Here is a 25,020-nt window from a genome sequence, read left to right on the forward strand (position 1 = left end):
GCCTCGCAGGCTCACCCCCGGGAGACCACAGAGGTAAAAAAACCTTGCGATGCACCGCCATCTGCTGGAAAAGAGTAGCAAGACCTCCGCAAACACCAGGGAAAACCACAGCAAGAGGGACCAGGAAGGAAGGAAGGGGCGGGCCCAGCCTGCCCTCGCCCCTCCAGCGGGGTGTGGACCCCGATTCCGAACCCGGGATTCGTCTTCAGCGAGGCAGCCACAGGCCTTAGAAGAAAGAGCGGTAGGTGGCCTCAGCGCCTGCTGTGCCGGCGACTGACATCCCTCCAACCTCAGGAGGGAGTGCAGTGTCCCCCACGGGCAGCCTGGCAGCAGGACACGCCTCGGGCCCTCTCACCCCACAGGCTGTGCAGACCCCTGGCAGGATGCTGCAGACAGGGTCTCCAAGCTGCGTTCCATCACGCCAGCCCCACGGGAGGCAGGCTCGGGTCTTGGATGGATGCAGAGACAAGACCCGGCTGGGCGATGACAGGCCCTACGACACCAGCCTCGGCTCTGCAGCTTAAGCTCAACACCAGCTGCAGCACACGTGGATGTGTGCGAACCGGCCAGGAACGCACCTGCGGGGCTGCCACGCAGACTACATGCACGAGGTGTGCAGGATCTGACTTGTAAAGCCGCGTGTGCTCACATGTGTTAAAGACACAGAGAAATCCCCAGAGAGGGCTGCCTCCAGGTGGACTTTGGGACATTCTGTCCCTTTTGAACTTTCCTGTATCATTTGAATGTTTAGTTTGAATAGCTCTCACTTTTACAAAAATGAACTAGTTACAAAACATGAAGTGGGCCTTCCATGTTCTCACAGGCTGGTTTGTGGTGACAGACCTGTCCCGTTAGCCACTCCCCTGTCACTCACCCAGAGGACCCACCCTGAGAAACCACCCCGGTCTGCCTGCCCAAGCCAGGCTGTGCGGCACGCAGGCCTACTGACTGCCGGTCCGGGCCTGCGGAAACCTAGAGTTTACAAGTAGAATGAAAAAGAAGCTCCTCTCCTGACACTATTCATTTTGCTAAGAAATGGGTATTTCACAAAGTACATAACAAATGATGTCCAAAGAATTCCTAAGAGATACGTATGAAAAACAAAGTACAAAATATTTAGCATGTCCTGATCTGGAAGACATAAAACTCAGAAGCCATAAAAGACTAAATGATTTGAATACCTAAAAATTAAAATCTTTTATATGATCTAGTCATAATGAATGTAAAAGACCCGTGAAAGAATGGGAGAAAATATTTGCAACATATAACAGGTGATCAACATCAAGACTATAAAAAGTGCTAGTTCAATATGGAAAAAGAAAAGAACCCCCAAAAGATGGGGACCAAATAAACTGAAAAAGAAATATAGCCAAAAAATACCTGAAAACTTGTTAAACCTTATTAATAATCAAGGAAATGCAAATTATAAGTGAAACAGTTTTTACTCATCAGATGGACAAAACTATAAATATGTATGTATACTAGTATCTGACATAGAATGAGAGGGCTGGGCTTACCCTTCGAGTACTGCTGGACTGTAACTGGTGCCAACCGCTGAGGTCAACTAGAAAAAGCTGGACAAAATATCAAAAACATCTGTTTGAAAGGCCAGGGAGGGAGAAGTGTGGGACCAGGGACACAAAGACATTCGGGTCTTTTCTGCCCAGGAAGGGGTGCAGTGACAATTTGGGAAGATTGGCCAACGGGCACTTTTAACCGACCTCCAGGGCTCTGGGGACAATAAGCATGATGAACCCCCTCTTTGAGTTTCCAAAATGCTGCATCTTTTATCCTATCCAATAAAAGAGTAATATGCAAATTAACCAGCACTCCACAACAAAGATGATGGTGCCCACAGCCAACAAGGAGAAAATATGAATTTGAGGGTCACTTCATGACAAAGATGGCGGCCCCCGGGCCAGGATGCTTCTGTCGTTACCACAGCGACAATGCAGGCATTCCGCCCCGCCTGCTCCAGGCCGGTGGGCTGCGTGCACAGGTGAGGAGAGTCTGGCCCCAGCTGCTCTGGGCTGGTGGGCAGTGCACGTGCATAGGTAAATTAGACTGCATTCGAGTGTGGGTGACAGTGCGCTGGGGGACGTTTGCACACCAGGGGAGGAGGAGAGGATGTGCATGTGGAGAACCTCTGGTCGGGGGAGGCGGGCCGGCAGAGGGCAGCCTATACTCCCCACATGGCAGCGGCGGGAGCTGTGAGCGTGCCAAGTGGAGCCTGTGGGCCGAGCTGAAGTAGGGCCTGCAGGCCATCAGTGCTGAGGAGTGGCTGCACAAGTCCCGCCTTCTGGCCCAGAAGGTGCACGATCGCAGGGACAGCCACCATAGCGGGCCAGATTGATGCCCTGCTGGCCGTGCCATGGGTGTTTGTGGATCTGCGAAGCCACAGGCCTCGGTGCACACATCCTCTCCTCCCCCGTGGTGTGTGAACATCCCCCAGTGCACTGTCACCCACGCGCACCTGCAAAAGTCCTGGACCATGGCGCGCGCAAGTTCCCCCCACCCCTCCGCCGCACTTCCATCAAACCCAGCATGCCTACATTCCCCACGGGACGTGCACACGTCCCCTCCGGCACGCTCATGTCCTTTGGAGAGAGTCAGGGTGTTCTGGGTGCTCAGGGTGGGCGCCTGTGAAAGGATAGTGAGAGGGCGGAGTGGTGACGCCCTGTTCCCACGGAGGCCAGTGCAGCGACGAGATCGCCTCTGTGGGGCTAATGCAGGTGCTGAGGTGAGAGCAGGTGTCGACAGACACACCTGGTGGGTGCAGGGGGTCCTCGCTGAGGTGCCTTCAGTCAGTGTTCAAGATCGGGAACCCAGAGGAGGCGAAGAGGTCTGTCCTCTCAGTGACACGGCAGAAGAGTCGGGGCGACTGTAGAGGAGGAATGTGCACTTTGGGTGCCAGTGCCCATGAGCAAAGGCTGCCCTGACTGAGCCTCCCTCCCGTGGGTCCTAGCGCACTCCTGCCGGGCAGCGGGTGACAGGACGTGCTTTTCCGAGTTAATGAGAGAAAACATTGATTCTCCTGCTGCCCGCGAAGGTGGAAAGTGAAGTGGGGAGACATGTGGGGAGTAAGCGAGGTTCCCTGTCTGGGGGTTCCAAATCCGCCTTGCTTCCTTTCACCGCTGACTAGAGATATACAGGGTGTCCCCCCAAAATGTATACACACTTTAAGTACCTACTAATTCCAATGGGTTTAAGCATGAGAAGAAAGAAACAACAATGGAGCTGTCATCTGTTAAAAGTTTGGGCACAAACCGGCAATCGGACATTCGCCGAGGTGTCCCGGATTGGAGAGGGTGCAGGCCAGACTGAGGGGCCCCCTTCCCCCCGCCAGGCCTCTAGTATAGATATCTCTCCTATATAATAAAGAGGGACCATGAAAATTGACCGTCACTCCACCACAAAGATGCCTCCCACAGCGGAGTGGGGGTTTCGGTAACACAAGATGGCTGCACCCACAGCGGAGGCCGAGTTCCCATAACGAGCCTTAATGAGCAATCAGCAGGGACCTGAGGCTGCACCCTCTGCCTGGCGGAACTTGATAGAGACCTCAAGGTGCATCCCCCTGCCCCAGTGCTGGGCTGGGGGAACTCAGGCTGCAACCCTGCCCAGCAGGGCTTGACGGGGGACCTCAGGCTGCGCCCCACCCCCCACCCAGCGGGGCTTGATGGGGGAACTCAGGTCATGCCCCCTATCTGGTGGGGCGTGACAGGGTATCTCAGGCCACATCCCCCACCCAGCGGGGCTTCACAGGGGATCTCAAGGTGCACCCCCCGCCTAGCCCGGGCTGGGGGACCTCAGACCGCACCCCCCGCCCCAGAGCTGGGCCAGGATACCTGAGGCTGCGTCCCCCGCCCAGTGGGGCTTGACAAGGGTGGGACCGGCCAAGTCTGGATCTAGTCCAATGGTGGGGCTGGCTGGGTCTGGGTCTCATGCGATTTTGAGGCGCATGTGGATGGGAGGGGACTTCACTCTGGGTCCTGTGGTGCGCCCCAGACTCTGAAAGGAGGAAGATTTTCATATACATTTTACTAATTTTCTTTCATCTCTAACATTTCTATTATGGAGAAAGGGCAAATAGCAATATTAAAATATTTCCTCTAATTAATCCCCCTTTAATGTGCATGAATTTCGTGCACCGGGCCACTACAGTGTGTGTGTGTGTGTGTGTATATATTTTTTTAAGGTATTACAAATAGTAGTATATAGGTCTCTTTTTTTCCCCCACATTGACCTCCCCTACCCCTGGCACTTGCCCCCCCCCCCCCCCCCCCCGCACACACAAGTGTCTTATGTCTGTTGGTTGTGTTTATATGCATACATACAAGTCCTTCATTTGGTCTCTTAGCCCCCGCATCCCCTACCTTCCTGCTGTATTTTGACACTCTGTTCGATGCTTCTTTGCCTCTATTTTTGTTCAACAGTTTATAATGTTCTTTATATTCCACAAATGAGTAAGATCATGAGGTATTTATCTTTCACTGACTGGCTTATTTCACTTAGCATAATGCTCTCCAGTTCCATCCATGCTACTGCAAATGGTAAGAATTCCTTCTTTTTTACAGCAGCGTACTATTCCATTCTGTAGATGTACCACAGTTTTTTAATCCACTCATCTGCTGATGGACATTTAGGCTGTTTCCAGATCTTAGCCATTGTAAATTGTGCTGCTATGAACATAGGGATGCATATATCCTTTCTGATTGGTGTTTCTGTTTTCTTGAGATATATTCCTAGAAGTGGTATTACTGGGTCAAATGGCAGTTCCACTTTTAATTTATTGAGGAAATGCCATACTGTTTTCCACAGTGGCTGCACCAGTCTGCACTCCCACCAGCAGTGAACGAGTGTTCCTTTTTCTCCACATCCTCTCCAGCACTTGTCGTTTGTTGATTTGTTGATGATAGCCATTCTGACAGGTGTGAGATGGTACCTCATTGTTGTTTTGATTTGCATCTCTCGGATGATTAGTGACTTTGAGCATGTTTTCATATGTCTCTTGGCTTTCTGAATGTCCTCTTTCAAAAAGTGTCTATTTAGGTCCTTTGCCCATTTTTTGATTGGACCGTTTATCTTCCTTTTGTTAAGTTGTATGAGTTCCCTGTAAATGTTGGAGATTAAACCCTTATCGGAGATAACATTGGCAAATATGTTCTCCCATGCAGTGGGCTTTCTTGTTGTTTTGTTGATGGTTTCTTTTGCTGTGCAGAAGCTTTTTATTTTGATGTAGTCCCATTTGTTTATTTTCTCTTTAGTTTCCAATGCCCTAGGAGCTGTATCAGTAAACATATTGCTACGACAAATGTCTGCTATTTTTGCTGCCTATGGCTTCTTCTAAGATTTTTATGGTTTCCCATCTTACGTTTAAATCCTTTACCCATTTTGAGTTTATTTTTGTGTATGGTGTAAGTTGGTGGTCTAGTTTCATTTTTTTGCATATATCTGTCCAATTTTCCCAACACCATTTATTGAAGAGACTGTCTTGTCTCCATTGTATGCTCTTGCCTCTTTTGTCAAATATTAATTGAGCATAATGGCTTGTGTTGATTTCTTGGTTCTCAGTTCTGTTCCACTGGTCTATATGTCTGTTCTTGTACCAGTACCAGTACCAGGCAGTTTTGAGAACAGTGGCTTTGTAGTATAGCTTGATATCTGCTATTGTGATCCCTCCAACATTGTTCTCCTTTTTCAAGATTACTGCAGCTATTCGGGGTCTTTTTTTTATTCCAGATGAATTTTTGGAGAATTTCTTCTAGGTCTTTGAAGTATGCCATTGGTATTTTAATGGGGATTGCATTGAATTTATAGATTGCTTTGGGTAGTATGGACATTTTAATGATGTTGATTCTACCAATCCATGAACATGGTATATTCTTCCATTTGTTCATGTCTTCCTCTATCTCTTTTTTTCAGCGTCCTGAAATTTTCTGAGTACAGGTCGTTTGTCTCCTTGGTTAAGTTTATTCCTAGGTATCTTAATTTTTTTTGGTGCAATGGTAAATAAGACTGCTTTTAAAAAAAATATATATTTGCCCTAACCGGTTTGGCACAGTGGATAGAGTGTCAGACTGCGGACTCAAGGGTCCCAGGTTCGATTCCGGTCAAGGGCATATACCTTGGTTGCGGGCACATCCCCAGTAGGGAGTGTGCAGGAGGCAGCTGAACAATGTTTCTCTCTCATCGATGTTTCTAACTCTCTATCCCTCTCCCTACCTCTCTGTAAAAAATCAATAAAATATATTTTTAAAAATAAAATAAAAAAATATATGTTTTATTGATTTTTTTTACAGAGAGGGAGGGAGGGATAGTTAGAAACATCAATGAGAGAGAAACATCGATCTGCTGCCTCTGGCACACCCGCTACTGGGGATATGCCCACAACCAAGGTGTGTGCCCTTGACTGGAGTAGAACCTGGGACCTTTCAGTCTGCAGGCTGATGCTCTCTCCACTGAGTAAACTGGTTAGGGCAGGGATTGCTTTTTAAATTTCTCTCTCTGTGAGTTCATTATTGGTGTATAGAAAAGCCATAGACTTCTGGGTGTTAATTTTGTATCCTGCTACATTGCTGAATTCATTTATTAAGTCTAGTAGTTTTTTGATGGAGTCTTTAGGGTTTTCCCTATACAATATCATGTCATCCACGACATTATATTGTATATAGACAATATCATGTTTTACTACTTCTTTTCCAGTTTGGATGCCTTTTATTTCTTCTTGTCTGATCACAGCGGCTAGTACTTCCAGTACTATGTCGAACATGAGTGGTGACAGTGGGCATCCCTGTCTTGTTCCTGTTCTTAGGGGAAATGTTTTTAGTTTTTGCCCATTGAATACAGTGTTGGCTGTGGGTTTGTCATATATGGCTTTTATTATGTTGAGGTATGATCCTTCTATTCCCATCTTGCTGAGAATTTTTATCAAGAAAGGGTGTTGGATTTTGTCAAATGCTTTTTCAGCATCAATGCATATGATTATATGATTTTTATCTCCCAGTTTGTTTATGTGGTGTATCACATTTATTTTTATTAAATCTTTATTGTTCAGATTACAGTTGTTCCTCTTATTTCCCCCCCTAGCTCCCCTCCACCCGGTTGCCACCCCACCCTCTGCCCTTACCCCCCATCCCCCACTGTCCTCATGCGTAGGTGTTCGTTTTTTGTTCAGTCTCTTCCAGCACCCCCCACACTCCCCCTCCCCCCAAGAATAGTTAGTACACTCCCTTTCTATGCCCCTAATTCTATTATATTCACCAGTTTATTCTGTTCATCAGATTATTTATTCACTTGATTTTTAGATTCACTTATTGATAGATGTGTAGTTGTTGTTCATAATTTGTATCTTTACCTTTTCTTCTTCTTCCTCTTCTTAAAGGATACCTTTCAGCATTTCATATAATACTGGTTTGGTGGTGATGAACTCCTTTAGCTTTTTCTTATCTGTGAAGCTCTTTATCTGACCTTCAATTCTGAATGATAGCTTTGCTGGATAAACTAATCTTGGTTGTAGGTTCTTGGCATTCATCACTTTGAATATTTCTTGCCACTCCCTTCTGGCCTGCAATGTTTCTGTTGAGAAATCAGCTGACAGTCATATGGGTACTCCCTTGTAGGTAACTGACTTTTTTTCTCTTGCTGCTTTTAAGATTCTCTGTCTTTTGCTCTTGGCATTTTAATTATGATGTGTCTTGGTGTGGTCCTCTTTGGACTCTTTGTTTGGGGTTCTCTGCGCTTCCTGGACTTGTAAGTCTATTTCTTTCACCAGATAGGGGGAGTTTTCTGTCATTATTTCTTCAAATAGGTTTTCAATATCTTGCTCTCTCTCTTCTTCTGGCACCCCCATAATTAGGATGTTTGTACGTTTGAAGTTGTCCCAGAGGCTCCTTACACTGTCTTCATAATTTTGGATTATTTTTTCTTTTTGTTTTTTCCGGTTGGGTGCTTTTTGCTTCTTTGTATTTTAAATCTTTGACTTGATTCTTGCGATCCTCTAGTCTGCTGTTGGAACTCGGTATAATATTCTTTATTTTAGTCAGTGTATGGTTAATTTCTAGTTGGTCCTTTTTCATAACCTCGAGGGTCTCACTAGATTTGAGTGTCTCACTAAGTTTATCAGCAGTTTCTAGAAAATTCTTGAAAAACCTTAAAAGTGTGGTTTTGAACTCTATATCCAGTAGTTTGCTTTCCTCCATTTCTGTCATTTGTCACCTGTTTCTTTGTCTCTGCATTTTTTACGCTTCCCTGTGTTCATAGAGTGGCTTTCTGTGCTAGGTGTCCTATAGGGCCCAGTGGCTCAGCCTCCCCAATTACCTGAGGTGGACACTCTTGGTGCACCCCTTTGTGGGCTTTGTGCACAGTCTTGCTGTAGTTAAGCGTTGATTGTTGTAGGTATCACTGGGAGGAACTGACCTCCAGGCCAATTGGCTGTGAGAATCAGCTATGTCTGCAGTGGGAGAACTTCTGTGCTGGAGACACCCTTCTGGGGCAAGACTTGCTTCAGTGGGGCTTTGGTGCTCACTGAGTCTGCCCTCTGAGTGTGTCCCTTATGGATCTGAGGAGTTGTAATCTGGATGGTCCCACTCTGACCACTGGGTACACTGGCTCTTGGATCTCTAAGGTGCTAATTTAGCCTCTTCCTGAGGCTACCTAGCAGGAGCCCAGCTGTGAAGCAATGCAAGCTGCTGTGGGGCCTTGAGCCTTCTTTTGGAAGTTCTGGGTTTCTCTGACCCAGCTGCAGTTTGTTAGGTAATTTTCAGATTGCAGGCCTTTCATATGCAAAAGCCTCTGTGCACACGTTGGGTCGGACTGGGTCTCTGGGGATCAACAGAGCAGAGCAAGCAGCTATGCCTGCTCCTCAGTCCTACCCTAAGAGGTCCCGCGTCTCAGTGTCCTGGTAATCACTGCAAGTACCTCTGAGAGGAAGCCGCTCTCGAGTTCCAACTGATGACAGACAGTCCAGTTTCTCCCATATGAGTCTGGGTCCCCAGAGACTTGCCCGGAACTGGAGTTCAGAGCAGTCAGGAGCTTGAGAGTCCCTCCCGATTGAAAAGACAACCATGTCCTCAGTTTCCAGCCCTTTCCACATGCACCACGTCCTCAACTTCCAGCCCTTTCCACGTGCGCTGCGTCTTCAGCTGCCAGCCCTTTCCGCGTGCGCCTTCGTACCTCTGCACTTTACTTCCACACCACACCTCCTCTGCGTCTCAGTGTGCTTTTCTCTTTCCTTCTAGTTGTAGAATATCCACTCAGCCAGCCTTCCTATGGTTCTGGATGATGTCCATTTTGTCTCTTAGTTGTATTTTTGAAGTTGTTGTGCGAGGCAGCAATTTCCAGTATTTACCTATGCCACCATCTTGGTTTCTCTCTCCACATTTATTGATTTGTGGATATTGTACCATCCTTGCATACCTGGAATAAATCCCACTTAGTCATGGTGTATGATTTTTCTAATGTAATTCTGGATTCGATTTGCTAGAATTTTGTTGAGGATTTTGGAGTCATGTTCATGAGGGATATTGGACTGTAATTCTCTTTGTATTATCTTTATCTGGTTTTGGGATTAGAGTAATGCAGGCTTCGTAGAAAAAGCTTGGAAGTGCTCCTTCCTCTTGAATTTTTTGGAATAGTCTGAGGAAGACAGGTTTTATTTCTTCTTTGAATGTTCAATAAAACTCCCCTGTGAAGCCGTCTGGTCCAGGGCTTTTGTTGGGAGTTTTTTTATTACTGCTTTAATTTCCTCCATAATTATCAGCCTATTCAGATTTTTTTATTCCTCCTGGTTGAATTTTGGAAGTTTTTATTTTTTCTAGAAATGTGTCCATTTCTTCTAGGTCAGTGGTCGGCAAACTGCGGCTTGCGAGCTACATGCAGCTCTTTGGCCCCTTGAGTGTGGCTCTTCTACAAAATACCATGTGTGGGCACGCAAGTACAGTGCAATTGAAACTTCGTGGCCCATGAGCAGAAGTATTTTGTGGAAGAGCCACACTCAAGGGACCAAAGAGCCGCATGTGGCTCGCGAGCCGCAGTTTGCCGACCACTGTTCTAGGTTGACCAGCTTGTTGGAGTAGAGTTGCTCATAGTATTTTTTTTACGATTCTTCGTATTTCTACGGGTCCTGTTCTTATTTCACCGCTTTCATTTCTGATTTTCTTTATTTGAGTCCTCTCTCTTTGCTTCTTGGTGAACCTGGCTAGAGGTTCATCAATCTTGTTTGTCCTTTCAAAGAACCAGCTCTTGGTTTCATTGATCTTTTGTACTGTTTTTTTGGTCTCTGTGTCATTTATTTCCACTCTGATCTTTATTATTTCCTTCCTTCTGCTCACACTGGACGTTTCTCGTTGCTCTCTTTCTAATTCTTCAAGTTGCAAAGTTAGATGGTTTATTACCAGTTTTTCTTGTTTTTTGAGGTAGGCTTGTAATGCTATGAACGTTCAGGATTGCTTTCACTGTGTCTCAAAGATTTTGGATTGTTGTGTTTTCATTGTCATTTGTTTCCAGGATCTGTTTTATTTCTTCTTTGATATCTTTGGTTACCCACTCATTGTTTAATAGTATGCTATTCAGCCTCCAAGTGTTTGAATTTTTGTGATTGTTTTTACTGTAGTTGATTTCTAATTTTATGCCATTGTGATCTGAGAGAATGCTTGATATTATTTCAATCCTCTTGAGTTTGGAGAGACTTTGCCTATGTACCAATATGTGGTCTATCTTTGAAAAGGTCCCATGTGCACTTGAAAAGAATGTATATTCTGTAGTTTTGGGGTGGAATGTTCTAAAGATGTCAATTAAGTGCATCTGATCTAGTGAGTCATTTAGGATTGATGTTTCTTTGCTAATTTTTTGTCCAAAGGATTTATCCAGTGATGTTAATGGGTTATTAAAGTCTCCTACTATGATTATGTTGCTGTCAACCTCTCCCCTGATATCTTCCAGGAGTATTTTTATGTATTTGGGTGCTCCTCCATTAGGTGCATATATGTTTACCAGAGTTATATCTTCTTGTTGTATCAATCCCTTTAGAATTATGAAGTGACCTTTCTTGTCTCTTGTCATGGCCTTTACTTTGAGGTCTATTTTGTCAGATATTAAGTATTGCTACCCCAGCTTTTTTTTTTTTTTCATTTCCATTTTCCTGGTAGATATTTTTCCATCACTTCACTTTCAGTCTGTGTGAGTCCCTTGTTCTGAGGTGGGTCTCCTGTAGACAGCATATATATGGGTCATGTTTTCTTACCCATTCAGTCACTCAATTTCTTTTGATTGGAACATTGAATCTATTTATGTTTAATGTTATTATCAATAGGTACTTGTTTGTAGCCATTTCTGTGCTTTAAGCCTGTGTTCCTTCCTCCCTTTCTAGTTCTTCTTTTTACAGCATTTCCTTTAGCATTTCTTGCATTGCTGGCTTGGTGGTGATAAACTCCCTTAGCCTTTTTTTGTCTGTGAAGCTCCTGATTTCCCCTTCAATTTTGATTGACAGTCTTGCTGGATAGAGTATTCTTGGATTCAGCCCTTTGCTTTGCATCACTTTGTATACTTCCTTCCATTCCCTTCTAGTTTGATGTGTTTCTGTTGAGAAATAATTTGACAATCTGATGGGGGATCCATTGTAGGCAACTCTCTGTCTCTCTCTTTCAGCCTTCAAGATTCTCTCTGTCGTTAACATTTGCCATTGTAATTATGGCGTGTCTTGGTGTGGGTCTTTTGGGATTCATCTTGCTTGGGACTGTATTTGTATAACTTTTTTCTTCCCCATGTCAAGGAAATTTTCTGTCATTATTTCTTCAAAGAGATTTTCTAATCCTTGCTGCTTTTCTTGTCCTTCTGGCAACTCTATTATACATATGTTACTTTGTTTCGTGTTGTTCCAAAGCTCCCTTAGGGGCTCTTCCTGCTTTTTAATTTTTTTCTCCAGTTGCTGTTCAGATTGGGCTTGTTTCACTAGCTTATCTTCTCACAAGACAAGACAACATGAATGAACACGCACAATAGCAGAGAGAGAAGCACATGGACTCTGGTTCTTGGAGGCCCGAGAGATGCACGCCTCTGCACAGGGAGAACTTCAAAGGAGCCCTGGAGCCTGTAAATGTGACCGTTTGGAAATTCCAGAACTAAAAACAGTAAAAATCAGTATTAAGACTTTAACAGCTAATTCTAATAGCAGATTAGAGAAAACCAACGAGACTTCTGAGATGTGGTGTGTGCACAGATGTATGTGCACGTGTATCCACATGGAGCATGGAATGGGAAACGTTGAGGAAGGGGCCTGAGACAGAAAGTTAAGAGAATCTGTTTAATGTACATGTAATTGGGATAAGAGAGGGAATGGTAGAAACAAAATTTGAAAGAGTTGAAGCCAAAAGTATTCCAAAACTGTGGAAAGACAGCAAGCCACAACTACAGAGGAGGAACCAAGATGTCAGCATAGGCCAATGTGGACCTCACGTTCTCCCACAACCACATCAAAACTAAAACTAAACCGAGGAGAAACCAAGATGGTGGCATAGGTAAATACTGGAAATTGCTGCCTTGCACAACCACTTAAAAAATACAGCTAAAAGATAAAACAGACATCATCCAGAACCACAGGAAGGCTGGCTGAGTGGAAATTCTACAACTAGAAGGAAAGAGAAAAGCACACTGAGACGCAGAGGAGGTGTGGTGTGGAAGTAAAGTGCAGAGGTACGGAGGCGCACGTGGAGAGGGCTGGCGGCTGAGGACACGGTTGCCTTTTTCAAACGGGAGGGAGTCTCAAGCTCCCGACTGCTCTGAAGTCCAGTTCCTGGTGAGTCTCTGGGGACCCAGACTCATATGGGGAGAGGCTAGACCAGCCGTGGGCAAACTACGGCCTGCGGGCCGGATCCGGCCCGTTTGAAATGAATAAAACTAAAAAAAAAAAAAAAAAAGACCGTGCCCTTTTTTGTAATGATGTTTACTTTGAATTTATATTAGTTCACACAAACACTCCATCCATGCTTTTGTTCCAGCCCTCCGGTCCAGTTTAAGAACCCATTGTGGCCCTCGAGTCAAAAAGTATGCCCACCCCTGGGCTAGACTGTCTGGCATCGGTCGGACCTCAAGGGCTGCTTTCTCTCAGAGGTGCTTGCAGCCATTACTGGGCAACTGAGAAGCGAGGCCAGTTAGGGTAGGACTGAGGGGCAGCCATAGCTGCTTGCTCCGCCCTGTTGATCCCCTGGGACCCTGCCCCGCCCATGCTGTGCGCTGGCTTTTGCATATGAAAGGCCTGGCCCTTTGCAGTCTGAAAATTACCTAACCAACTGCAGCTGGCCCAAGGACCCACAGCAGCTTGCATTCCTTCACAGCTGAGCTCCTGCTGGGTAGCCTCAGGCAGATGCTAAATTAGTACTTCCTTAGAGATCCAAGAGCCAGTGTACCCAGTGGTCAGAGTGGGACCATCCAGATTACAACTCCTCAGATCCATAAGGGACACACTCAGGGGGCAGACTCAGTGAGCACCAAAGCCCCACTGAAGCAAGTCTTGCCCCAGAAGGGTGTCTCCAGCACAGAAGTTCTCCCACTGCAGACATAGCTGATTCTCACAGCCAATTGGCCTGGAGGTCAATTCCTCCCAGTGTTACCTACAACAATCAAGGCTTAGCTACAGCAAGACTGTGCACAAAGCCCACAAAGGGGTGCACCAAGAGTGTCCACCTCAGGTAATTGGGGAGGCTGAGCCACTGGGCCCTATAGGACACCTAGCACAGAAAGCCACTCTATGAACACAGGGAAGCGTAAAAAATGCAGAGACAAAGAAACAGGTGACAAATGACAGAAATGGAGGAAAGCAAACTACTGGATATAGAGTTCAAAACCACACTTTTAAGGTTTTTCAAGAATTTTCTAGAAACCCCTGATAAACTTAGTGAGACACTCAAGAAATCTAGTGAGACCGCCGATAAATTTAATGAGATCCTCAATAAGTCTAGTGAGACCCTGAAGGTTGTGAAAAAGGACCAACTAGAAATTAAGCATACACTGCCTGAAATAAAGAATATAATACAGAGTTCCAACAGAAGACTAGAGGATCGCAAGAATCAAGTCAAAGATCTGAAATACGAAGAAGCAAAAAGCACCCAACCGGAAAAACAAAAAGAAAAAATAATCCAAAAATATGAAGGTAGTGTAAGGAATCTCTCGGACGACTTCAAGTGTACCAACATCTGAATTATGGGGGTGCCAGAAGAAGAGAGAGAGCAAGATATTGAAAACCTATTTGAAGAAATAATGACAGAAAACTCCCCCTACCTGGTGAAAGAAATAGACTTACAAGTCCAGGAAGCGCAGAGAACCCCAAACAAAGGGAATCCAAAGAGGACCACACCAAGACACATCATAATTAAAATGCCAAGAGCAAAAGACAAAGAGAGAATCTTAAAAGCAGCAAGAGAAAAAAAGTCAGTTACCTACAAGGGAGTACCCATATGACTGTCAGCTGATTTCTCAACAGAAACATTGCAGGCCAGAAGGGAGTGGCAAGAAATATTCAAAGAGATGAATGCCAAGAACCTACAACCAAGATTAGTTTATCCAGCAAAGCTATCATTCAGAATTGAAGGTCAGATAAAGAGCTTCACAGATAAGAAAAAGCTAAAGGAGTTCATCACCACCAAACCAGTATTATATGAAATGCTGAAAGGTATCCTTTAAGAAGAGGAAGAAGAAGAAAAAGGTAAAGATACAAATTATGAACAACAACTACACATCTATCAATAAGTGAATCTAAAAATCAAGTGAATAAATAATCTGATGAACAGAATAAACTGGTGATTGTAATAGAATCAGGGGCATACAAAGGGAGTGGACTGACTATTCTCAGGTTGGGGGGGAAGGGGTGTGGGGGATGTGGGAAGAGACTGGACAAAAAATGTACACCTATGGATGAGTACAGTGGGTGGGGAGTGAGGGCCGAGGGTGGGGTGGGAACTGGGTGGAGGGGAGCTAGGGGGGGAAAAAAGAGGAACAACTGTAATAATCTGAACAATAAGGATTTAATTAAAAAAAAAAACAAAACTACAGCTAAACCACAGAACCACCATCATCCAGAACCACCTGAAAGCTGGCTAAATGGAAGTCCTACAACTAGGGAATTAAAGAAGCACATTGAGACTGGCCGGAGGGCAGAGACATGGGATGGGCCGGTCCCACGCCCACATGTGGCAGATAATAATCAGGAGGAATTTTTATCTACAGAAAGTCCCCCTGAGGGGTAAGGGGTCCCAGATCCACACTAGATGCCTCAGTCCAGGGATCCAGTGCCGGGAAGAGAAGTTCCTATAACTCCAGGCTGTACAAACCAGCAGGGATTGTGGCTGAGTGACATGGAGGCTACTGGAGACCCAGGCAGCTCCTCTTAAAGGGCCAGCACACAAACTTACTTGGACTCATTCCCTCTGAGCTCCAGCATTGGAGCAGCAGCTTGAACGGCCACAGGGCCATATAGGAGCGACTACATTGTCTGGCATCAGGGAAGGAACTGGGGGGCAGCTTTCTCCCAGACAGAAGTGCTGGCAGAGGTCACTGTTCCACAAAGAGCGGACTGGCAGTCATATCTGAGTCTCCATCATCCTGGCTCACACTGTCCATCCCGACCTGGTGAGTCCATGAGACCCCACCCCACCCAATTTGCGGACTGAAGATTTGTCCTTTCTTTCATTTGGAACTTCACTGTCTCTTCAATCTAGCTGCCTCTCTGTGTTTTTCTACATATTAGGTAGATCTGCTATGTCTCCGTTTTGGTAGAGTGGCACTGTATAGCAGGTATTCTGCAGGACCCAGTGTCTCCATAGTCACCTAGCCAGGTACTCCAGGTGTCCCTTGTGTGGGTTGTGTGTACCCTCCTGTCTCAGTTGAACTCTGACTGCTGTTAGGACATCAACGGGATGGATTGACCTTCAGGTTGGCTGACTGTGAGGACTGGCCATGACTACAATGGAGGAGCTGCTGTGCAGGGGCTGACCCACAAAGTAGGATATGCTTTAGTGGGGATCCAGTGCCTGCCAAGTCTGCCCTTTGGGTGTGTCATTTGTGATGATTGTGTGGTGCTCTGGTGGGGTCTGACACTGGCCACTGAGTGGGTTGGTTCTTTTTTCTTTTTTGACCTAGAGTTTTATACTCTTTTAAAAAAATTTTTTTATTTAGTTATTACATATGTGTCCTTATCCCCACATTACCCCCATCCCCCCATTCATGCCCTCACCCCCCTGTTGTCTGTGTCCATTGGTTAGGCCTGTATGCTTGCATATAAGTCCTTTGGTTGATATCCCCCCCTTACCCACACCCTCCCCTACTTTCCCTCTGAGGTTTGACAGTGTGATTGATGCTTCTCTGTCTCTGGATCTCTGTTTTTGTTCATCAGTTTATGTTGTTCATTAGATTCCACAAATGAGTGAGATCATGTGGTATTTATCTTTCTCTGACTGGCTTATTTCACTTAGCATAATGCTCTCCAGTTCCATCCATGCTGTTGCAAATGGTAAGAATTCCTTCTTTTTTACAGCAGCATAGTATTCCATCGTGTAGATGTACCAGTTTTCTAATCCACTCATCTGCTGATAGGCACTTAGGCTGTTTCCAAATCTTAGCTATGGTGAATTGTGCTACTATGAACATAGGGGTGCATATATCCTTTCTGATTGGTGTTTCTGGTTTCTTGGGATATAGTCCTAGAAGTGGGATCACTGGGTCAAATGGGAGTTCCATTTTTAGTTTTTTGAGGAAATTCCATACTGTTCTCCACAGTGGCTGCACACGTCTGCATTCCCACCAGCAGTGCACAAGGGTTCCTTTTTCTTCACATCCTCGCCAGCACTTGTCGTTTGTTGATTTGTTGATGTAGCCATTCTGACAGGTTTGCGATGGAGTGTGTTGGTTCTGAGGCCTCTTGGGAGACGCTCTGGTGTGGCCAAGATCAGCTGTGCCTTGCCTGTGCCACCTGGCATGATCTACAAAGTGATCTGCAGATGGTTGCCACTTGTGCTGCGCTTGGAGGCACCTGGGAGAGACTAAGCTATGAACAGAGGCCGGCTGCTACTAGTGCTGGGTTGGGGCCACTTAGCAAGAGGTATGGGGCAAATCGAGGCCAGATACTCTTTGTTTGGGGTTTGTGAATCTTTTAGTGATTTTAGGGAATTCCACAGTGAGAGCAGAGATCAGGCTGTTTGTATGGAAAAGCCGAGGGAAGCAGCTTATGTGGGCCTGCAAGTTGGGTGGGGTGCTGTCTCAATGAATCACCAGAGCTGGGTGATGGAGACTCAGATATGGTGTCTGCAGGCTCTGTTGGGGGAGGACTCAGCAAAGGAACAGGGGCCTTTGCCAGCAGTTCTGTCCTGGGGGGGCCGGGATGGGGGGAGCTGCCCTCCAGCCCTGGCCCTGAAGCCAGACACTTCAGTTCCTCCTGGTAAGTCCCTGGTGCTTTTCAAGCTGCTGCCCTAGCGCTGCAGCTCGGAGGGAAGACAATATGACAGAATTTATCAAAAGTAAATTTAGCCCGGGGAACCTCAGCTGGTTGCAGCATCAGACTGTATGCCAAAAGGGTGCAGGTTCAATTCCTGGTCAGGCTGCATACCTAGGTTCCAGGTTCAATTCCTGGTAGGGGAGCACATGGGAGGCAACCAATCAATGTTCTCTCTCACTTCAAGATCTCTCTCTCTCTCTCTCTCTCTCTCTCTCTCTCTCTCTCTCTCTCTCAAATCAATAAAAACATATCCTAGGGTGAGGATTAAAAGTAAATACATACAAGGAAAATAAATCCAGAAATTTTATTTCTAAGAATCTATCTTACACAAGGTTATTAAAGTACAAAAATTTGAATGTCAACATTATCTTTTAATAGCAACAAATTAAGACAACAACCAAATAAATGACATTGATATGCCTATACTAAAGCGAAAAACATAAATCCACACATAGAGGAAGCACAACATACACTTAGCTGGATATATATAAAAAGCATAACACATCTAATCACACTGCACTAAAATGTAAGTAACAAAAGAAAGAGGCCTTAAAAGCAGCCATGGGGAAAAAATGTACCTCCTGAAAAAGGACATTCAGACTGAGAGGAGACATCTCAGAAGCAACATGCAGTCACCATCAACCCTTCTTTGTACCTAGGAAAAAACTACCTTTTACGTCTGTGGACAATTTATAAACATATCCAGATAAACAGAGAACTTATCAAAAACTTGCACTGATGTAACTTAAAGGATATATATACTTCAAGAAGAAAAAAAGAACTAGAAACAATTATAGGCCAATAAATTAGACAGCTTAGATGAAACGGATGAATTCCTAAAGACATAAATTACCAAAACTGACTCAATAAATAGATAATAGAATTAGACCTTCAATAGCTAAAGAGACTGAGTTGGGCATCAAAACACTACCTACAAAGAGCAGGCCACACTCAGATGGCTTTACTAGTAAATTCCACCAAATATTTAAAGAAGAATTAACATCACTCCTTCTCAAACCCTTCTAAAAATAAGAGGCTGGACACTTCCCAACTGATCTGATAAGGCCAGTATTACCTGATGCTAAGGAGAAAAAAGGCATTATAAAAAACTAATGGCCCAGTGCACTAAATTTCATGCGGGGGGGGGGGGTGGGGGTGGGGGTGGGAGGTGTGTCCCTTAGCCCGGCCTACACCCTCTCCAATCTGGGACCCCTTGAGGGATGTCCAACTGCCAGTTTAGGCCCAATCCTACAGACAATCCGGGACTGCTGGCTCCTAACTGCTCACCTGCCTTGCCTGCCTGATCGCCCCTAACTACTCTGCCTGCCGGCCTTCTTGCCCCCAACTGCCCCCCCCCCCCGCCAGCCTAATCACCCCCAACTGCACCCCCTTGCCAGCCTGCTCGCCCCCAACTGCCCCTCCCCTCCTGGCCTGATCGCCCCTAACTGCCTCTGCCTCGGCCCCGCCACCATGGCTTTGTCCAGAAGGATGTCCAGAAGGTCTCCCGGTCTAATTAGCTTATTACCCTTTTATTAGTATAGCTGAAAGCTACAGAACAATATCTTATAAATAGAGACACAAAAATTTTCAATGAAATAATAGCAAATCACATCCAGCAACATAAAAGGAGGATTATATGCATGACCAAGTGGGATTTATCGCAGGAATGCAAAGTTGGCTGTAACATCGAAGAATAAATTAATGTAATATACCATATCTATAGAATAAAAAACAAAAACCACATCTCAACTGATGCAGAAAAGATATTTAACAAAATCCAATATCCATTCATGATAAATACACCCAACATTTAAATGAGGAGGCGAAGGGAGCGTCTTCATTCTGACAAAGGATATTTGTGAAAACCCCACCGCTAACACCATACATAATAACAAAGACTGAACACTGTCCCAATAAGGCCAGGAACAAATTAGGGATGTCTGTCCTTGCCAATTGCATTCAACACTGTACTAAAGGTTTTAGCCAGGGCACTTATGCAAGAAAAAGACATAAAAGGCACGTGAATTGGAAAAGAAGAAATAAAACTATCTCTATTCACAGATTATCTTATATAGAAAGAATCCCAAGGAGGCCACTGAAAAACTATTAGAACTAATAAATTCAGCGAGGTTGCAAGTAAAAATATCAATACACAAAAACAAATTGTATTTCTATACATTTTCAATGATCAATCTGAAAACAGAATTTAGAAAATAAACTCCATTTACAATAGCATCAAAAAGACTAAAGCATCAAGAACAAACTTAAAATACAAAAGGTATGCTCTGAAAACTATAAAAGATTGTTGAAAGAAAGAAAAAGATCTAAATAAATGGAAAAGCATCTCATGTTAAAAAATTGGAAGACTTCAACAGTAAATCAAGAAAAGGTATGGGTATAAATATAGACATGAAGCAATGGAACACAATGGAGCTAAGACCATTTGATGGGTAGAAAATAATCTCTTCAACAAATGATACAGAGACAACTGGATATCCACATGCAAAGGATGATACTGAATCTCTACCTCAAATCAAATACAAAAATTAACTCAAAATGAATCAAAGAACCAAATGTAAGAGCTAAAACTATAAAACTATTAGAAAAACAGGGAAACATATTCATTACCTTAGATTTAGCAATGGATTCTTAGATATGACAACCAAAAGCATGAACAAATAAAAAAGATAAAATAGATAAATTGGACTTCATCAAAATTAAAAATATTTTTGCATCAAAAGACATTATCAAAAAAGTGAAAAGACAACTGACAAGATGGAAGAAAATATTTGCAGATCATATACCTGATAAGGGCCTCCTATCCACAAAATACAGAATTTTTACAACTCAACAAGATAAATAATAATAATTTAAATAAATAATTTTAAAAGTAGGCAAAGGATCTGAAAAGATTTCTCCAAAGAAGATATAAATTTAAAAAATGCTCTTAGTCTTCAAGGAAATGAAAAATCAAAGCCACAATGAGATACTACTTCACACCCAAAAGGATGGTTAAAATCAGGACAGATAATGAGTGTTGTCAAAGATATGGACAAATTGGAACTGTCCTACACTGCTGGTGGGACAGCAAGTTACCATTTGACCCACCAATTCCACTCCTATGCATACACCCAAGAAAAGTAAACATATGTCCACACAAAAATGTGTACACAATTATTTCTAGCAGCATTGTTCACAGTAGCCAAAAAGTGGAAACAACCCAATGCCCACCAACTGATGAATGAATAAACCAAATTTATATTTTGTATATCTTATAAAATAGAATATTACTTGGTCACAAAGTACTGGTATAGATCAGTGATGGCGAACCTTTTGAGCTTGGCGTGTCAGCATTTTGAAAAACCCTAATTTAACTCCGTGTCACATATAGAAATTTTTTGATATTTGCAACCATAGTAAATCAAAGACTTATATTTTTGATATTTATTTTATATATTTAAATGCCATTTAACAAAGAAATCAACCAAAAAAATGAGTTCGCGTGTCACCTCTGACACGCGTGTCATAGGTTCGCCATCACTGGTATAGATGAACCTTGAAAACATTAAGCTAAGTGAAAGAAGCCAGTCATAAAGGTCCACAAGTTGAATGGCACCTTTATATGCACTGTCTAGAACAGGCAGAGAAGAAGCAGTAGTGGTTGCTTAGAGCTAGGGGTGGGAGGGATGGAGAGACAGGGGACAGTAGCTAAAGAGTAGGAATTTGTTTTTGAGTTGAAGAAATGTTCTAAAACTGATTATGGTGATGGTTGCACTTGTGAATCTAGTAAATACTACTGAATTGTACACTTTAAGCAGGTAAACTGTATGGCATGTAAATTATACCTCAATAAAGCTGTTATAGAAAAAAAGGAAAAAGAGGAAATATCTGAGATGCAAGAATGTTGGATAAGATATGGGCAAACATGTGATAGTTCTAAACAAACACCTGTGTAAAATAAGACTGTATATTGTGATTTTAAAAAAGAATAGGACAAATAGAATCGCAGACATAACTGCATTCATGTTGGGAGAGATCATGGAATTAAAGTATCCAATTCCTTCCCTTGCCCGTATAGCCGTGGTTTGGGGTTGGTTAAGTCATTAATTAACTTTAGACTTTAAATATCCATGGTCAAATTGAATAAGTAATCACTAAAATAATAAAAAAAAAATGTGTAAATTCCAAACTTGTAAAAAAATGGAATATAAAAACTAAAAGCAAAAGTGAAGAGATCAGCAGCACTCTATGGGCTGGGCGCCAAATCCAGCCCGCCACCTGTTTCGTAAAGGAAGTTTTACTGGAACACACTGTGCTTGTTTGTTTGTCTCTGGCTCCTTCTAAGTGACAATGGCAGCGTCCAGATGACCTACAAAGTCTAAAACACTTACTATCCGGCCCTTTGTAGAAAAACTCTGCCAACTCCTGCTACAGAATACTATACACTCTGGGCTGTTTCCTGAGCATGGGAATAAAGACAGCGCCTCCTCCTCTCTCACTTCACCAGAGGTACATCAGATAAACAGCCTTCAAGAAAGAACTTCAACATCTGTGGCCAATGGATGTTCTCCACCTGCTCCCCAGCTCCCACTGCTCCCCAGCTCTCTCCTGATTTAGCCGCTAGACCAGCGGTTCTCAACCTGTGGGTCGCGACCCCTTTGGCGGTCGAACGACCCTTACACAGGGGTTGCCTAAGACTATCCTGCATATCAGATATTTACATGACGATTCATAACAGTAGCAACATTAGTTATGAAGTAGCAACGAAAATAATTTTATGGTTGGGTCACCACATGAGGAACTGTATTTAAAGGGCCAGAAGGTTGAGAACCACTGCTCTAGACCCTAGCTCCCTCAGACAAACAGCACAGAGCTCTTAGCTGTGTGTCACTCAACTCAAGCTAGCAAGCAGCACTGTAATGTGGGCAATCCCCAAATGGTGTGAGCGTGTATGTGTGTGCGTGTGTGTAAAGTTCTGAAAAGACACTGACATACTGTTAACCATGGATATCAACTGCTTGGGCAGAAATATGGCCACATGTTATACGATGTGCTCCCTGCTTGATCTTTTCATTAGACAGTTTGTCTAGACATAAGTGTAGGTTCACATGCAGCCGTGAGAAACAAGGCAGAGATCCTGAGTGCCCTTCACCCAGCCCCGTGGTGACGTCTTGCAGAAATGATTGAATATAGTCTCACAGCCAGGAGAGGGACCCTGAACACTGCTCCATCTCCTGCCCATCTCCAGAGTTCTGCACATACCATTGTGCGTGTGTGCACGTGTGCATGTGTGTGATCAAACATGCAGTTCATGCACCCACCAACTCAGTAAAGTTAGAGAGCAGTCCCATACAGCAAGGATCCCTTGAGTAGGCCTTTTATACTCACACTCACTTCCTCCTCCCTCCTCCCCAACCCACAGCAATGACTCATCTCCATCATGTGTCACCTATGCCTGGCTGGTGTAGTTCAGTGGTTAAGAGTCCACCCAGGAACCAGGAGGTCATGGTTCGATTCCCAGTCAGGGCACATGCCCAGGTTGTGGGCTCAATCCCAGGTTGTAGGGGATGTACAGGAGGCAGCTGACAGATGATTCTCTCTCATTGTTGATGCTTCATTCTCTCTCTCCCTCTCCCTTCCTCTCCTGGAAATTAATAAAAACATCCTATCTAATAAAAGGGTAATATGCAAATTAACAGTCACTCCGTCAAAAAAGATGGTGGCGCCCAGTCCCCTCAGCCCCGCCGCTGGAGTGTTCGGTACTATCAGCCCTGCTTGCCCCTCACTGAGAGGAGACACCAGGGCCCTGCTTACCCCTGGCCACAGCAGCGAGCCAGAGAGCAGACACCAGGGCCCTGCTTACCCCTGACTGCGGCAGCGAGGGGCAAGCAGGACCCCGCAGAGAGCAGACAGCAGGGCCCTGCTTGCCCCTGACCACGGCGGTGAGCCAGAGAGCAGACAGGCAGGCAGGTCTGCAGAGAATAGAGAACCACGGGGAGCGGGCCTAAGCCATCAGTAGGACATCCTCTTAGGGCTCCCAGATTGGAAAGGGTACAGGTCAGGCTGAGGGACACCCCCCACCCCCGCCCCGTGCATGAATTTCGTGCACCGGGCCTCTAGAATGTATATATTTTTAAAGTCACCTAAACAGAATCACAGTGTGTGACTGGTTGTGGTTGGCTTTTGTCAGTCAGCAAGATTCCTGGGGGGTTCCCCAGGTGCTGTGTGTGTCTGGAGTTCATTCCTTTTCACTGCTCAGCAATGCGTTCAGGCAACCTGTTGTAGGTCACCTGCTGACAGGGCTGATGCAGATTCTAGCCCGGATTTTGGGCATGCATGAGTCTTCTGTCCTCAGAGAAGTGCCAGTGGGTCACAGGCTGCCTGCACATGTAATTTTGTATGAAGCTGCAGTAGTGTTTCCCCGAGGGGCTGGTGTGTGTGAGTGACCCTGCTTCTCTGCATCGCACTCTGTGTCCCCCCAATGTGCTGACTTTAGCCATTCTCATTGCTGTGTAAGATTATGTTTACATGAGGTTAAAAAACTGAAATAAAATTAGAAAGCAATCCACGCTTACTTAGTAGGCATTTTGAAATCACAGAAATGGATAAAAAAGGAAGTAAAGTCCTGTTTCCTCTTGAAAAAAGAAGCAATGCTGTTATTTATTCCACAATCAAGAAACGGGGCAGATTCTGTCGCTTGATGCCGAGGCTGAGGCCCACTGTGGGTCTCCCGGCTTTGACAGCGTGGCCTTTGCAGGGCCCTCCTCGGCCAGACAACAGTGAGGCCTCACAGTGGGAACCACACACAAGCACGGGCACCAGGACAGGCCGTTCCGGGCACCAGGGCCGCCGCCGGTGCACACAGGAGGTCAGCACTTTGCTCCTGCCTCTGTCACCTCCCATTTCCGCATCTACACCACCTGACAGCCCAGTGCAGCCCATGGATGCCTCTCAGAATAACATCTTTCAATGCAGAAAATAAAGGACAGTGGTGACCCTATCAGACACAATTTTTAAAACAAATGTGTTACCCAGAACTACAGAACCAAACCTCAGAATGAGGACTGCACAGCTTCCGTGAAGCTTCGGCAGCAGCTGTAGTGTGAAATGAAAGTTCTGATTTCTCGGTGCAGTCAGGATCCTGTTCACTTCATAGATGTCATTGCCATATTCGTATGGAAGGAGATGCTAACTTAGCAAAAGATATATTTTTCTACCTAGTTCCATGGAGGTTCTGAATTCCCTGGTTTGACAGAACCAGAAAGAACAGGACCAGGCCTCTGCCCTAAAAGTTTCTTCCATGCTCCCCTGGGTCTGAGTTGCAGAGGAAGAAAGCCCCCCACCCAGACCAGGGCGGGTCCAGACCCCAGGGAGGCCACAAGAGGGGACTGGTGCCAGCCAGTACCCCAGCTTCTCAAAAGGAAGTGAAGAGAGGTGGCTGCAGCCCTGGGCCCCGGCATGGGGTGTGGAGACAGCTGGGCCCAGGGCTAGACTGGAGCCACCTGAACCACCCTCCCCAGGCCAGTCCATACGAGGAC

At 44.9% G+C, this 25,020-nt stretch overlaps 1 protein-coding gene across 2 annotated transcripts in view; it reads right to left on the reverse strand.

The window, feature by feature from the left end:
* Positions 1-25,020, reverse strand: part of IPPK (inositol-pentakisphosphate 2-kinase) — a 72,316-nt gene that overhangs the window by 4,059 nt on the left and 43,237 nt on the right. The gene's annotated exons all lie outside the window — the stretch shown is intronic.

This window comes from Myotis nattereri (assembly GCF_964212035.1).
Source record: "Myotis nattereri genome assembly, chromosome: 12".
NCBI lineage: Eukaryota > Metazoa > Chordata > Mammalia > Chiroptera > Vespertilionidae > Myotis > Myotis nattereri.